The sequence below is a fragment of the Ruditapes philippinarum genome, unplaced genomic scaffold (genome assembly GCF_026571515.1).
Source record: "Ruditapes philippinarum isolate M1 unplaced genomic scaffold, ASM2657151v2 ctg167_1_1_1_1, whole genome shotgun sequence".
In the NCBI taxonomy this organism is placed as follows: Eukaryota; Metazoa; Mollusca; class Bivalvia; order Venerida; family Veneridae; genus Ruditapes; species Ruditapes philippinarum.
In genome coordinates this window covers 375,490-390,700 of record NW_026851615.1, presented here as the reverse complement: position 1 = coordinate 390,700, position 15,211 = coordinate 375,490, and the positions used below count along the sequence as shown (strand labels likewise).

General features: G+C 32.3%; 1 long non-coding RNA gene across 1 annotated transcript; it reads right to left on the bottom strand.

The window, feature by feature from the left end:
* Positions 1-2,047: 2,047 nt before the first annotated feature.
* On the bottom strand, positions 2,048-14,773 carry LOC132713054 (uncharacterized). The gene is made up of 2 exons (XR_009623400.1): positions 14,470-14,773; positions 2,048-3,446 (listed from the first exon to the last, which is right to left on the bottom strand). It is a non-coding gene; the product is annotated as an uncharacterized LOC132713054 (long non-coding RNA).
* Between the last annotated feature and the right edge of the window lie 438 nt (positions 14,774-15,211).

The following is a 15,211-nucleotide window of genomic DNA, read 5'->3' as shown; positions in this document are numbered from 1 at the left end:
TATACATCCAGTTTAAATTATCAAAGATTGCACTCTCTGTTTTAATTCCAGCAGTTGTTTATTAAATGATATCGTAGAGATAGTAAAACAAAAACTGTATGATCGAACATATCACGTTGTCAGTTCTAAAGTTTTGTTCAGCATCTTACTCTAATTGAACGCAATAGTCCTTTCATTTTTATGTCCAATATGAACATGTTACAAATGAAACATTTCGTTGATGCAACTTTTATAAACAAATAAAGAATCACTGACTCTATCTTTATTTGTATCACAATTATGTTTTCATTCAGCTAAACAGGACAAGGTCCAGTATGAGACAATTTCAGTTCTTCATTTTTACACTGTCCAATGTTGAATTCACAGGCATTTCCTGAATAAAAAAAGTTGAAAGTTTTTTATCTTGAAATTACCAATATAGAAAATAAGATGTTTGGTAATACTGATAATAAGAAAATGATCGTCCAGTAGAAAGGTTTCGTGAAATCATCTGTGCAAACTATGTCCTTAATTACTGGTCAAATAAATTTAGTCTCTTCTGCCAGCTTTTTATAATCATACTTTTATCTATAGTGTGTAGTGTGTATTTAAATGTAACATATCTTCTCTGTGTGAGCGCAAAAGATGTTAACGCTGTCTTTAAAGAGAGAATGTACAGAAAGTATCTGTATTTTCACATATCAATAATATATGCATAATATATGTTACAAGCTTAAAATTCTATAGCAATTTCGTCTAGTTTGATTCATATTATTGCCATCTTATTGTTTTTGAAAGATACACAAACACGAAGAGATGCAAATAATTATTTTTAAATATGTAGACCTAGAACATTTACATTAACTATATATAATTTCTGAGTAATTAATCAATCAATCTATTTTGATATGAACTATTTCCTGCTTTCGATTTTGTAAAGCAATAAGATGTCAAATAAACCAAACAGTTATTTCAATTAGACTAAAAGTTTCTTGATTTACTAAAAGGAAGACACTTTTATAAAACCAAGGATGTGTAATTTAAGTATTACAAAGACACATTTCTAGAGCCTATTTGAACATAATTTTCGTCTGTCTAGATCTGTAGACAATAAAAAGAATTATATGAATAACTACTACAAAAATGTATTAATTCATTTCGTGGTGCATGTAAAGGATCACTCTTAAAATGTTTATCCTACACCTATTGAAGTGTGTTGTTTATATTATTTGCAACGATTACTTTCTCGGAAAACATGATGGTAGAGTGTGGTGGGCCAAGTGACGAATATTTACTTTTTTGTATAGCAACTGTTGCAATGACGGATATGATTTGACATAAATGAATTATCAATTTTTTAAGCAATTGATGTTTTAAGAATCTTCTCATATATTTCACATTAATAACCAAAGACTTCAGTGCATATTGAAAAAGTCGCTTTGAAAAAACTACAAACATTTAACAAAATGGACAGAATGTAACCAAAGACAGGCAACATTTTCAAATTTTCCTTTTTGGGAGTTCTTTTAGTTATTTTCCATCTTTTACCACTTGTAATGTATTACCCGGTATTAGCACAATTAATAACAACAAATGCTCTAACAATTTTAAATTTGAGCCGCGTCACGACAAAACCAACATAGTGCGTTTGCGACCAGCATGGATCCAGACCAGCCTGCGCATCTGCGCAGTCTGATCAGGATCCATGCTGTTCGCTATCAGTTTCTGTACTTGTAATAGGGTTGGTAAGCGAACAGCATGGATCCTGATCAGACTGCGCGGATGCGCAGTCTGGTCTGGATCCATGCTGGGCGCAAACGCACTATGTTGGTTTTGTCATGACACGGCTTATTTTATGTTAAAAACAACAGCTGTGACAAATGGTAGCACATGTCACTGTGTAAATTCTGAAATTTTGCACAACCTTTATCATCAGCACCCTACTATTCATAGAAACAATATTATTTATTCAAGTAGGTTTTATGAATGTACAGAGTAAAAGCGAAATAACTCTTTGAACTACTGAGGATATAACTTTTATAAACTAAGAAACAACTTAAGATCTAGATTTGCAGACTTCATCTTTATTTGTAGTAAAATTATGTTTCTAGATGCGACAACGCCCAGTATAAGCTAATTCCAGTTCTTCGTTTTTGCACATTCCAAAGTTGAATTCACAAGCATTTCCTGAAAAATATGCATATATGATGTTTTTGAACATAGTTGGATTATTAATGAAGTATTACAGTAACAGATGTTTGGTGATACTGAGAATAAGCAATTATTCCTTCAATCACAAAGTTTCGTAAAATCATTTGTGCAATGAATATTTGTTTTTCATTTGGTTTAAATTATATACCTTGTGATAAAATAGGTTGATTTTTTTTTTTAAAAAATGTATCAGTTATGTCTATTGTAATTTCACATTTAATGGTTTAATTAATTAATTAAATTAATTCTTTTTGAAGGATACAAAGCATGCAGATGTGCAAGTAATATAATGATATGTAGATCGGAATTGTTTCATTTTCTCTTAGATAATTAAACAATCTGTTTTACATACATTTTAGCATTAACTTATTCCTGAAATCAATTGTTAATTTGATATAAAATGTCAACTAAAACCAAATGTGTTAGCACAAAGGTTTCATGAAGTACAAATATGAAACATGGATTGAAACCTTTATTGTAAATGGATAATCAGAGATAAATGGTTGTTTTAGAGGACGTCATGTAAATGATCTGAAAACATATTGCCTAGAGTTGAATAAATTAAACATATGTAAAAGATTGAGAACAAAGATCACCAAGGCAAGGCGACGTTTACAGAACGCGCCTCCCGACACAACCCAGTCACAGGTCACGCAGAAGGCACCGAACCAAAAAACGGGGAAAGGCACACGAAAGGAGGGGAGGGGCATATAATAAGTGAACTGATAATAAATGAAAAGAAATAAGCATATATTGATGTAAGTACTGAAACAAATGTATTGTACAAGTATATAAAAGTTTGTTGAGAACCTCATATATGTAAAAATAATACTAAATAAACGCAAACAAGAGGACGCTTTTTAATGGGTTTCACTGCGTTTGTGACGTCATCAATATCATTGCACAAATATTGCACTAATCTTGATCCACTGTGGATAAATATAGTATTTTCAATATATTTTTACGTAAGGTTCATAATTTCACAAAACTGATACAAAGAATTTTGCAAAGTCTCAAACAGTTATAATTTTACTACATTGTAAATAGTTTTATGGAACATTTCATTGTAAAGGTTTAAACAATAGTATAAGCACGTTCTTAGAAATTAATTAGTAGTATTTTACATATACATTAGGTTAAAACGTGAATGACAAAACACTTGCCGTAAGCCTTTCCGTCGGATCCACATACAGGATCCCAAATTTTAGGACAACCCCCGAAACAGTCATCAGTTTCTCGGTTGCGTCCATATACACCTTAAAATATCAAGATACAATGTTCATTTTAGCAAAACATAAAATCAAATCGAATAAAAATTAGTCGACTTACACACCATGCATAATCGCACTAAATAGAGACCCTTTAACGTTTCTGTAAATTAAGATATTTCTAAGTTAATATCTAAAATGATAAAAATGATAAAACGAATGCAAGTTTTATACAATATGATTCAGACGTTATATAATGGGTAATTGCGAAAAAACTTCATATCATAGATAAAGTTCGTGTCATTTAAAAATCTAAATCCGTCGCGTCTAAGGGTAGACACACGACAATGCGAAGTGACATCGCGACAATGCGAAGCGACGCTCGACAACGCGAAGCGATATGCGACAATGCGAAGCGACGCTCGACAGTGTCAAACGATATGTCGCACTGTCGCCTAGAAATGTCGCGGTAAAAAAGGGCGACATTTAAGAAATGTCGCTTCGCGTTGTCGAGTGTCGCTTCGCATTGTCGAGCGTCGCTTCGCGTTGTCGCGATGTCACTTCGCGTTGTCGCGATGTCACTTCGCGTTGTCGCATTGTCACTTCGCATTGTCGAGTGTCGAGGTTGGTAGAAGTGCATACCACGACACTCGACAATGCGAAACGACAACGCGACAATGCGATACGACGCTCGACAATGCGAAGTGACACTCGACATCGCGAAGCGACATTTTTAAAATGTCGAGTAAATGTCGCGTTATTTTTATGATTTTTACACCGCGACGCTCAACATTGCGAAGCGACACTCGACAATGCGAAGCGACACTCGACAACGCGAAGCGATACTCGACAACGCGAAGCGACACTCGACAATGCGAAGCGACATTTGGAATAATATCGTATCGCATTGTCGTGCGTCTACCGGTGCTTGGTCAGAATTTACTAACTCACCGACAAACGGTGCGATCATGGAAGGGGTCGCACTAAACTGCTGACGAATTAGCTGACGATATAGATATATAGGAAACTGCTGACCAGTTAAATAAAGAAGGATTATCGGAAAATGCTGACCAGTTACACAAAGAAGGGAAACATTGAAGGTGTGAAGTTATATAAACACGCCGTAGGGGGTAATAAAAAAGATGGGAAATTACTTTTATTCTTTTAATTATATTTTTAATTTTTGCATTTATATGACTATGTTTATAAACTAAATTAATATATACATTTAAAGTACCATAATATCATACATTTTAACACGGATTTACATTACTACATGTAATATAAATCCGTGATTTTAAAAGGATATATTAAACAGCTTTTTATACCTCTAAAGATATGCAAAAATTTGAATTAATGTTTTATAAAGAATTATGATGTAATGAGTTTTATCAAAATCTCTTGTTAGTGATATTTCAATAGAAAAATCTTGTAACGGAAAAAAAATGTATTTTCAAAAGCAATAATTGCAATTTGAATTAATATTAAATAAGTCAGCAGTGTTTTAACTTAATTAAATGTCGACAAAATTTTATACAATGTATTGAATTTCGTACATTATAAAATGAATTAAAATTTCACGACAAAATATATTTTTTCTATATTTCTAACTGGTCAGCAGTTTCCCTATATATCTAACTGGTCAGCAGATTCTACTACATGTGTATATGTTTAACTGGTCAGCATTTTCTCGCCTGAATGTAAAGAGCGTTAAATTTGCTAACCATATAGAATAAGAAGAGTTTTACGGCTTAAATCAATTTGAAATAACATTAAATTGGTCAGCAGTGTGTTTTTACTTAATTAAATGTCGACATAATTTTATAAAATAAATTGAATTTGCATACATAATAAAAATGAATTACAATTTCACGGCAAAATATATTTTTCTCTATATATCTAACTGGTCAGCAGTTTCCCTATATACGAGGGCTGTCCGGAAAGTTCGTAGACAAGGCTATAAAATTATTTTAAGCAGACATAATCAATATGATGATTTAATACTTTACTTAAGTATTTATCTGCTACATATTTCTAAATTAAAAAACATGATAAAAGTAATATTCGCAAAGCGCCGATCACCATGGCAACATGATCAACGAACAACGGAGCACTTTGATTTCATGATGATAGCTACTCGAATAAAAAGTTGCTAAAAGATGTAATTTTAATGCAATCTCTCGTTTTAATTTTGTGACATCATATAGGATAGTATAACATGATATTCAGTGTAAATTATGATGTCATACGTAAATAAACAGCTTGTTTACGGCGATTATTACGGAATGCCGTTAGGGCCATCGCCTATGAATGTGTTGATCTGAAACGCGATAGTCGATAGTACGATGGTGAAAACGCGAAATCACGAAACTACGATGGTGAAAACGCGAAAGTACGATGATGAAAACGCGATAGTACGATGATGAAAACGCGACAGTACGATACTACGATGATTGAAAACGCGACAAACTATCGTGTTTTCACCATCGTACTGTCGCGTTTTCACCATCGTAGTTTCGTGATTTCGCGTTTTCATCATCGTACTGTCGAGTATCGCGTTTCAGATCAAACCATTCATAGGCGATGGCCCTAACGGCATTCCGGAATGCCGTTAGGGCCATCGCCTATGAATGTGTTAATCTGAAACTCGATAGTCGATAGTACGATGGTGAAAACACGAAATCACGAAACTGGCGCCAACTGAGATTATAATCTTTACCTTTAAAACAAAATTAACCATGAAATGTTAAAGGCAACTTGTGTTTAAATGAATAAATGTCAAACAAGATAAAGAAGCGGTGATGACAGGATATTGTATAAGAAACGCTCCAGAAGTGACCAAAAGTAGCATGGCTGAAATATCGTAGATTGCGTTACAACATTTTTTGAAAAAGGCAGACATCTTACACACAGTATGGGAACCAGTGAAATCTTTATTTTTAAATAATAATTTTAAATATGAAATGTATGAAGCAATAACATGTATTAAGTATACGTCAGACAGGTACCATGATGGCTTTTGAAATCGGAAGAAATTAAATAGTTGGTAAACATGAATTTAATTTGACGCCGTTGACGTTGTCAAAGTGCTCCATGATTATGTATATATGTTGTATGTAAATACTTTTAAAATACAAACGTTAGTCACAGTTCAGTAATTTTTGATAAATGTGTTCGCTAGATATGTATTTTTATGCTGACAAAATTTGTACAGCGTATGTATTGTTTTACAATAAAAAAAATGAAGATGTATATGAACTTTCCGGACATCCCTCGTATCTAACTGGTCAGCAGATTCTACTATATATGTTTAAACTGGTCAGCATTTTCTCGCCTGAATGTAAAGAGCGTTAAAATTTGCTGACCATATAGAATAAGAGAGTTTTACGGCTTAAATCAATTTGAATTAACATTAAATTGGTCAGCAGTGTTTTTACTTAATTAAATGTCGACAAAATTTTATACAATATATTGAATTTCGTACATTATAAAATGAATTAAAATTTCACGACAAAATATATTTTTCTCTATATATCTAACTGGTCAGCAGTTTCCCTATATATCTAACTGGTCAGCAGATTCTACTGTATGTTTAACTGGTCAGCATTTTCTCGCCTGAATGTAAAGAGCGTTAAATTTGCTGACCATATAGAATAAGAAGAGTTTTACGGCTTAAATCAATTTGAATTAACATTAAATTGGTCAGCAGTGTTTTTACTTAATAAATTGTCGACATAATTTTATATAATATATAAAAATTTGCATACATTATAAAATGAGTAACAATTTCACGGCAAAATATATTTTTCTCTATATATCTAACTGGTCAGCAGTTTCCCTATATATCTAACTACAACTACAACTACAAATATTTTATTGCATTAAAACAACATGTTCCATAGCAATACAATTTTTTATACAAAGACATGGTTTACAGAAGAGCACAATAATATAATATATATATATGTATCTGCATTAAAGATGACTAGTTATTTCGCAAGTTTGCATAATATATATATTTTGCTAAATTATTAATTATTGCTTTTGATTTTGCACATATGAGATTAACAAATTTCTGTTTAGTAGGCCACGTATAATAATATCTCTTTATATATTTTGATCTTAAGTCCTGGAATTTAGAACATATTAATACAAAATGATACTCATTTTCTATAAGACCGGCATTACAATTACTACACAATCTTTCATTTCTTGGTATATTTCTATGCCGTCCACGTTCAATAGCCAAACTATGAGAAGATGAACGAAATTTGGATAAAGCTACCCTAAATTTCGGTTCAACGATAAAATCCAAATAATTTTCAAAATTCGAATGAATGTTTAAATAAACAATATGTATCTAATCTAGACGAGTTATTAATTGAGGAATACCAACTTTGATAGAATATGTCTAAAATTCGTTGTTTAATAATACTAAATTCTATATGTATAGTAAACTGATTTTCCCACATATAAAACAAGCCAGTCTGCTCTAAAATAGTCTTAACAGTATATGCCCAGTTTTTACCACTATAAGTTACACCATTGTCGGCATCTGTTTTTAACATAATAAAAATTTTATACAATATAGTTCTTTCATTAAGTTTAAGAAGTTTTAACCAGTATTTGATCAATATTAGTTTTCTATGAATGGACATTGGTGTACGACCAAGTTCACCATATAACACATCTACATTGGTTGATTGTTTTACACATAACAATCTTCTACAAAACTTTGTATGTATAATTTCTATGTTCGGACCAGCATGATGCCCCCACACTTCTGCAGCATAAATTTAATGTTTGGTAAAACAATACTATCAAATAAACTTATCATTTGGGAAACTGGAAGTTCCAACTGGTTACATACAATAAATAGATTGTGTAGTGAATATGACGCATGTTGCGCAATATATTTTTGAGTTCTGTTCCAGTTCCCATTTTTAAAAAGATACACACCTAAATATTTAAAAGATTCTACAATTTCAATTCTAGTGTTATACAAAAAGAAATCATAAGATGTATGTCTACCATTTTCAAAAATCATTACTTTTGTTTTAGATACATTTAATTTCAGATTCCACATATTGCAATAATGTTCTATATCATTCAAGATAGATTGTAATGAATTTGGATCATGTGTGAAAACTACAGCGTCGTCTGCAAATAACAACAAAAATACCTGTATATCATCAATGTTAACAATACCAGGAATGTTCCTATTTATATTATTTAATATATCATTGAGAAAAAATAAACACAATATGCTACTTGCTGGATCTCCTTTTTTACTCCAATCTTAGAATTAATTAGATCAGAATGCATGTTTTTATATTTAACAAAAGATTTAACAATACCATACATTGACTTGATTGCACTTGATTGCACTTATTTTGTACTTATATTTTCATTCAGTAACTTTCTCCATAATAAAACCCTATCAATACGGTCAAACATTTTCTCCCAATCTAGAAATGCTACATAGAGTTTCTTCTTACTCGACAAAGTTCTTTGTTATTATAGCATGTAGAACAAAAATACAGTCAATAGTTGACTTATTCCTTTGAAAACCATATTGATTATCAATAAATTTTTCATGTTTATCAGCCCATTTAATAAGTCTATCAACTAATAATAAGAGGATATTGTACATGATAAAATGCCACATATTTTCATGAGCCGGGACGGCGAGTGAAAATATGTGGCATTTTATCATGTTGAGTGAAAATATATACCATATTTCACGAAAAACGAAAAAATAACCTTTTTATTTAATTTCATTATCAAAGAAAAATGGTTACAAACCCTATTGCTTGCTACGCAACTGCAATTGTACAGCGCGCAGTAATATATTATTGCGTCTTGTTTTGCACGCGATATATTTGGCACTACATTGTGACGTCACGTAAACAACTGTTTAAACGTCTGTATAGCGTTAATAACTGAATTTAAGATATTGGTGTTCGGATTAATTTTCTTAGTTAGACCATTTTCTATCATTCTAGATAGTTTTCAAAGCAAAATTCAACAAAAAGTTGTTTTTTATTTATCAGATTTTTCAAACAAAATGGCGAAAGAAGTCCCTTAAAATAAATATGAGTTTTAACTCGCCCACTTTCATATTTTTATTTCATATTTATTTTTTAAAAATATGAAATATATTTGACTGATATAGCACCATATTTCATGGATAAAATTAAATAATTTTGAGTATATTTTGGACAAAATATTATTTAAGGTAATTCCGCGAAAGTTTTTTGCTTCATGAGCTCCACCTTTAAAAATTGGTACTATAATACCTTCTCTCCCAGCATTCAGGAAATACGCCATCATTAAATATTTTATTATAAAAGCGTGTGAGAAATGGACAAATTATATCAATTGAATTTTTAAATACTTCTGCAATCAGATGGTCAGTACCTGGGCATTTGGAATTGTTTTGCGAAAATATTGCATTTTTTATCTCCATCGATGTAAATTCAACATCTAAATCATTATCATATATGTAATCATTATGTACATCATTATTTTCATGATCATACAGTGGTGTAGAACCGTACAAACTATTAAAATGTATATACATATCATCAATACTTATGTTTCTATTTTCTATAGTAGGTTGCCTGTATTGTGTTCTCACATTTCTCCAAAAAGACTTTGGGTTACATTTTGCTAATTTTGACACTCGTTTCCCCTCTGTCTTTTTGAATAAACGTTTACATCTAAGTTTTATATTCTTATATACCTTTCTTTTATTTATGAAAATGCTTTTATTCTCGTTCGTTCTATTTCTCAAAAATACATTTCTTGCTCTATTTAATGCTTTTCTGGCCTCATAGCATTCATGGCATCTCGCCACTCTTTGGGTATTTGTACTCCAACACCATATCTATGTTGCTTAAGGACATCCTTCATATGGAAAGCTGTATTCCTTACTATTTCTCTGTAACTATACTTGTGAAATTTCACAACAATCGGTCTTGGATTTTCGGGTTTGGTTAGTGTACCAAGGCGATGGGCTCTATCAAACTCTATCTCAGTACTGATTTTTAATGTATTTTTAATAAATTCTTTTACAATAGAGGCACAAGAATTAGGGTCTGTTGCTGTATCATATGTTTGTGGCGAAAACATTAATATTTTGGTCAGTGTTACTTGTAGAGGAACTTGTTAATAACATGGATGCTTCCGGTGATGTGGTATGTACTTCCGGTAAGCCATAAAATATTAGATTGTCCTTCATATTTCTAAATTCGTTGTCCAAGATGCGTGTTCTAAGTTCTTCCTGGGTTTTACTTAATGTTTTGATTGTAGAATTTAAACGTGTCACATGATTTTGCATGGTCTTTACACTATCTTTAGTTGACGCTAATTCTGTTGTTTGCTTATCATACTTTTCACTGATAAATGTACTGTTGTTTTCTACATCGCAAACTCGCGACTCTATACTTTTTACCTTAATATCTAGATCATTGAGTTTCAAGCACATTGAGTTTACTACTTTTTCAATATTGTCAATTTTATCAAGTCGGGAGTCGATCTTATCAAGACGGGAGTTCATAGTTTCCATCATAGCTATAGCCCATGGTGGAGTTTGGTTTGTACCTTGATTCATCATTGGTGTACCTGGCGGTAGTGGACCAAGATATTGTTGATTATACTGATACGGAGGTGACTGCAATAATTGTCCAGTAAATGATTGTTGAAAAGTTCCATTAGTACTCATTTCACTATTTATTTTACTTACTGTTGGTGTATCGTATACAAATATGTCACTGTCCTAGGATGATAACTTGAGCCTTTGTTTACATAACAAAGACCAATAACAATGCGAAAAATAGGTTAGGCAGATCAATGCCACCATCTATAAAAATGAAAATAAAACTACATGTTATCATATGTCTTGTTAGCGCAGCAGGTAGAGCAACCGTGTCAGTAATGAGTTTATCCGTACAGACAGAAGTTCGACTACTGGTACATTTTTTTTACCTCAGAACAGTCAATTGTTTGACCGGTTTTATGCATACATGAATATGAGATCGAATATTTTATTTCACTGTGATCAAAAAATACAAAAAGAAAAAAGATGGAAATAAAAAATAAATATATACTATAAAATATATATATCATAAGAAGAAAACAAAAAGGAAAACGAAAATAAATGAATAATTATAATGATAAAAAACAGAGCAAGAAGAAAAACCTGTGGTTATAAAATGGCACTACTTGGGGTTCGAACCTATGAGAACAAAACTCTAAAAGTTACAAATAATTTCGATTCTACCGACAGAACCATAACGGTAATACGCAAACGATACTGTAAGAATAATGCTATATAGTATTTGTAAGTGTTTACTTTTACGATATCGGATAATAATCCAGATAACCCCGTTTTTGGACTTTCCCATGTACCGTTAAGACCAAATTATCATCCTAGGACAGTACGTTGTTTCTTTCGTTTGTTTTGATTGTTTACGTCATCACTATCTCTGTTTACTGTCCTAGGATGAATAATTTGTTTTAATATCTAACTTTTCAGCAGATTCTACAATATGGTCAGCATTTTAATAACATATTTTTGACTGTTTATTGTATTTTGTCATAGATAAATCAAGAATGACACGTCGCGTGTGAAATCGATTTTAATATGACCTTGGGGCATATCGATCTCGATAAATTATCAGTTTAATGGATATCTGTGGAAACATGTTGTTTATAATGTAATAAAAGCTTATTAACTATAACAATTAGCACATTATTAATTTTTGTTCAATATTACTTATACAATTATACGAACAACAAATAAGGAAACAGAAATAGAGGATATTGAATGAGTGTAAGTTCAATACTGAATTTATTGCACGAGTTGAATAAAATTACTAGTATATTATGCGAGCCTCTGGCGAGCATAATATTATTTTTATTCAACGAGTGCAATAAATTCAGTAATGAACTTACACGAATTTAATATTCTATTTATCACATACCCAAAATAAAGACCGTTTAAAGAGAAATAAGAGTCATTTTTCATTGACGCGCCTATAGTATAACGCTAACATTTAGCGCGTCATTACACTATGTTTGTATAACGCTAATGACGTCACGTCAAAATATATGCACGGCCGTGCAATACCATATTTACGGAGTCGCAAAATCGGCACGGGTGTGTGATAAATCACTTTATTTCATATTTGCACTAAATACGACATAATAATTATATTTTGTTAAAATATACATTACGTATATGTACATGTATATATTTTAACCTATGATGCATTAAGAGGTTAATACACGGCAGGTGAGGGCCGGAAGGTGATAATCGGCCCGCAAAATGAATAATGGACCCGAGGGCTTTAGCCCGAGGGCCATTATTCATTTAGGGCCGATTATCACCTTCCGGCCCTACTCTGACGTGTATTAATGTCTTTAATACACTTGGATGATCTAATAGTAGCATTAAAAAAAAAAAAAGAAAAAAAAAACAAACAAAGTTCTTTCGTTGAAATTCTTGTCTACTCTTCTACTGTTCTGTACAGAGATGTTTACTGTTTGTGTGTTCAAAGCAGTAGAATCTAGAAGCAAGTTTTATTTTCATTTTTTTCGGAATAAATTTGTCGTATTATTTCTTCAAATTTCAATAGTAACAAAAATGTGTTTGTACTAAATACGCTTAAGCTCTCATAATAATAAAAATAAAGCGATTCGTGCTGACAACCTACTTTCAATTTTACAGTTAACTGTTTGATGACGTAAAATATGACGTCATTGTTTCAGTTTGTGCACGTGTACATGTTCTGCGGGCTGATAACTAGTTCTCGCCCCGGGCCGCAAACTCATAATAGGTCACATGACACTCATAATCAGTTGAAATCATAGGCAATTTTGTTACTATATATAGTAACAAGTGTATTAAAGTTTTATACATACTTGAAACAAATTATGATTTTTCGTACATCATATTTTGACTACATTTTTAAAATTTTAACCAATATATAACACGTTGAAGAAAATTCATTAAGGTACTTAAATAAAATATTATATCAAAATAAATTGAGAAATATACAGTATATATCAATTGAATTTTTTATAATTAATATGTATCATTTGTAATATTGACATCTTGAAAAAACATTTTATCAAGTATTTCTCGACCTCGCCTGTAATATCACCAACGGCAATTTGACACCTTCAATGTTTCCCTTCTTTGTGTAACTGGTCAGCAGTTTTCGACAATCCTTCTTTGTTTAACTGGTCAGCAGTTTCCTATATATTCTATATCGTCAGCTAATTCGTCAGCAGTTTAGTGCGACCCCTTCCATGATCGCACCGTTTGTCGGTGAGTTAGTAAATTCTGACCAAGCACCGGTAGACGCACGACAATGCGATACGATATTATTCCAAATGTCGCTTCGCATTGTCGAGTGTCGCTTCGCGTTGTCGAGTATCGCTTCGCGTTGTCGAGTGTCGCTTCGCATTGTCGAGTGTCGCTTCGCAATGTTGAGCGTCGCGGTGTAAAAATCATAAAAATAACGCGACATTTACTCGACATTTTTAAAAATGTCGCTTCGCGATGTCGAGTGTCACTTCGCATTGTCGAGCGTCGTATCGCATTGTCGCGTTGTCGTTTCGCATTGTCGAGTGTCGTGGTATGCACTTCTACCAACCTCGACACTCGACAATGCGAAGTGACAATGCGACAACGCGAAGTGACATCGCGACAACGCGAAGTGACATCGCGACAACGCGAAGCGACGCTCGACAATGCGAAGCGACACTCGACAACGCGAAGCGACATTTCTTAAATGTCGCCCTTTTTTACCGCGACATTTCTAGGCGACAGTGCGACATATCGATTGACACTGTCGAGCGTCGCTTCGCATTGTCGCATATCGCTTCGCGTTGTCGAGCGTCGCTTCGCATTGTCGCGATGTCACTTCGCATTGTCGTGTGTCTACCCTTAGACGCGACGGACGACATTCTAAATGGCACGATAAGGACACCGTAAAATGTTGATAAAATTTAATCAATTTACCAAGAAAAAAAAGAGAAAGAAATTAAGAAAATTACTTACTCTGAATAACAAGACACCAAAGAAAAATATTAACCAGCATTGTCAAAGGTTTTGTAGATCACTTATGCAACTTTTCCATTTTATTTGATAATCGTGTAATAATACTGACGTCAAACTCTCTTAAAATTATTTTGCTGATTTAAACATTTATTAATTACGCATTGGTTGTCATAAAAGCCATTTTCACTTGAAGCTTTCAATTTAAGTGTCTTGTAAACTTAATCGTTTATTATCTGAATATGCATTGTGTTGAATAAAGATAATGTCACATAAATCAAAGATTTGAATATAAAATATGAATATCATTTACAAAACTGAGTGTAAATGTTAACAAACTTTAAGTTTTAAGAGCTCTTAACATCATGGTCTTTGCATGTTAACATAACGCTTAATAACTATAAATAGGAACCAACTCAAAATATTTTGATTGCACTGTGTAATACAGTTATTCACTCACTCTTATTGTATTGATAAAGTATACTGCATATATTTTAAAAATTGCTGAACTAAAAAGATACAATTTAGGTCATATCTTGGAGATACTCTCGTTCACCTTGAAATTGCATATACCAGCTTGATACTGTTTATGATACTTAAGAATGTCCATACATATCACACGACCCCATATACCTTTCGGATGTACTTCAAGAAACACCGCTCTTTTATATACGCCTGTCCATTAACCAATTTAGATGTTTTATCAAGCATAAATAGTTTAAGTAACCACTACATTAAGCATAAA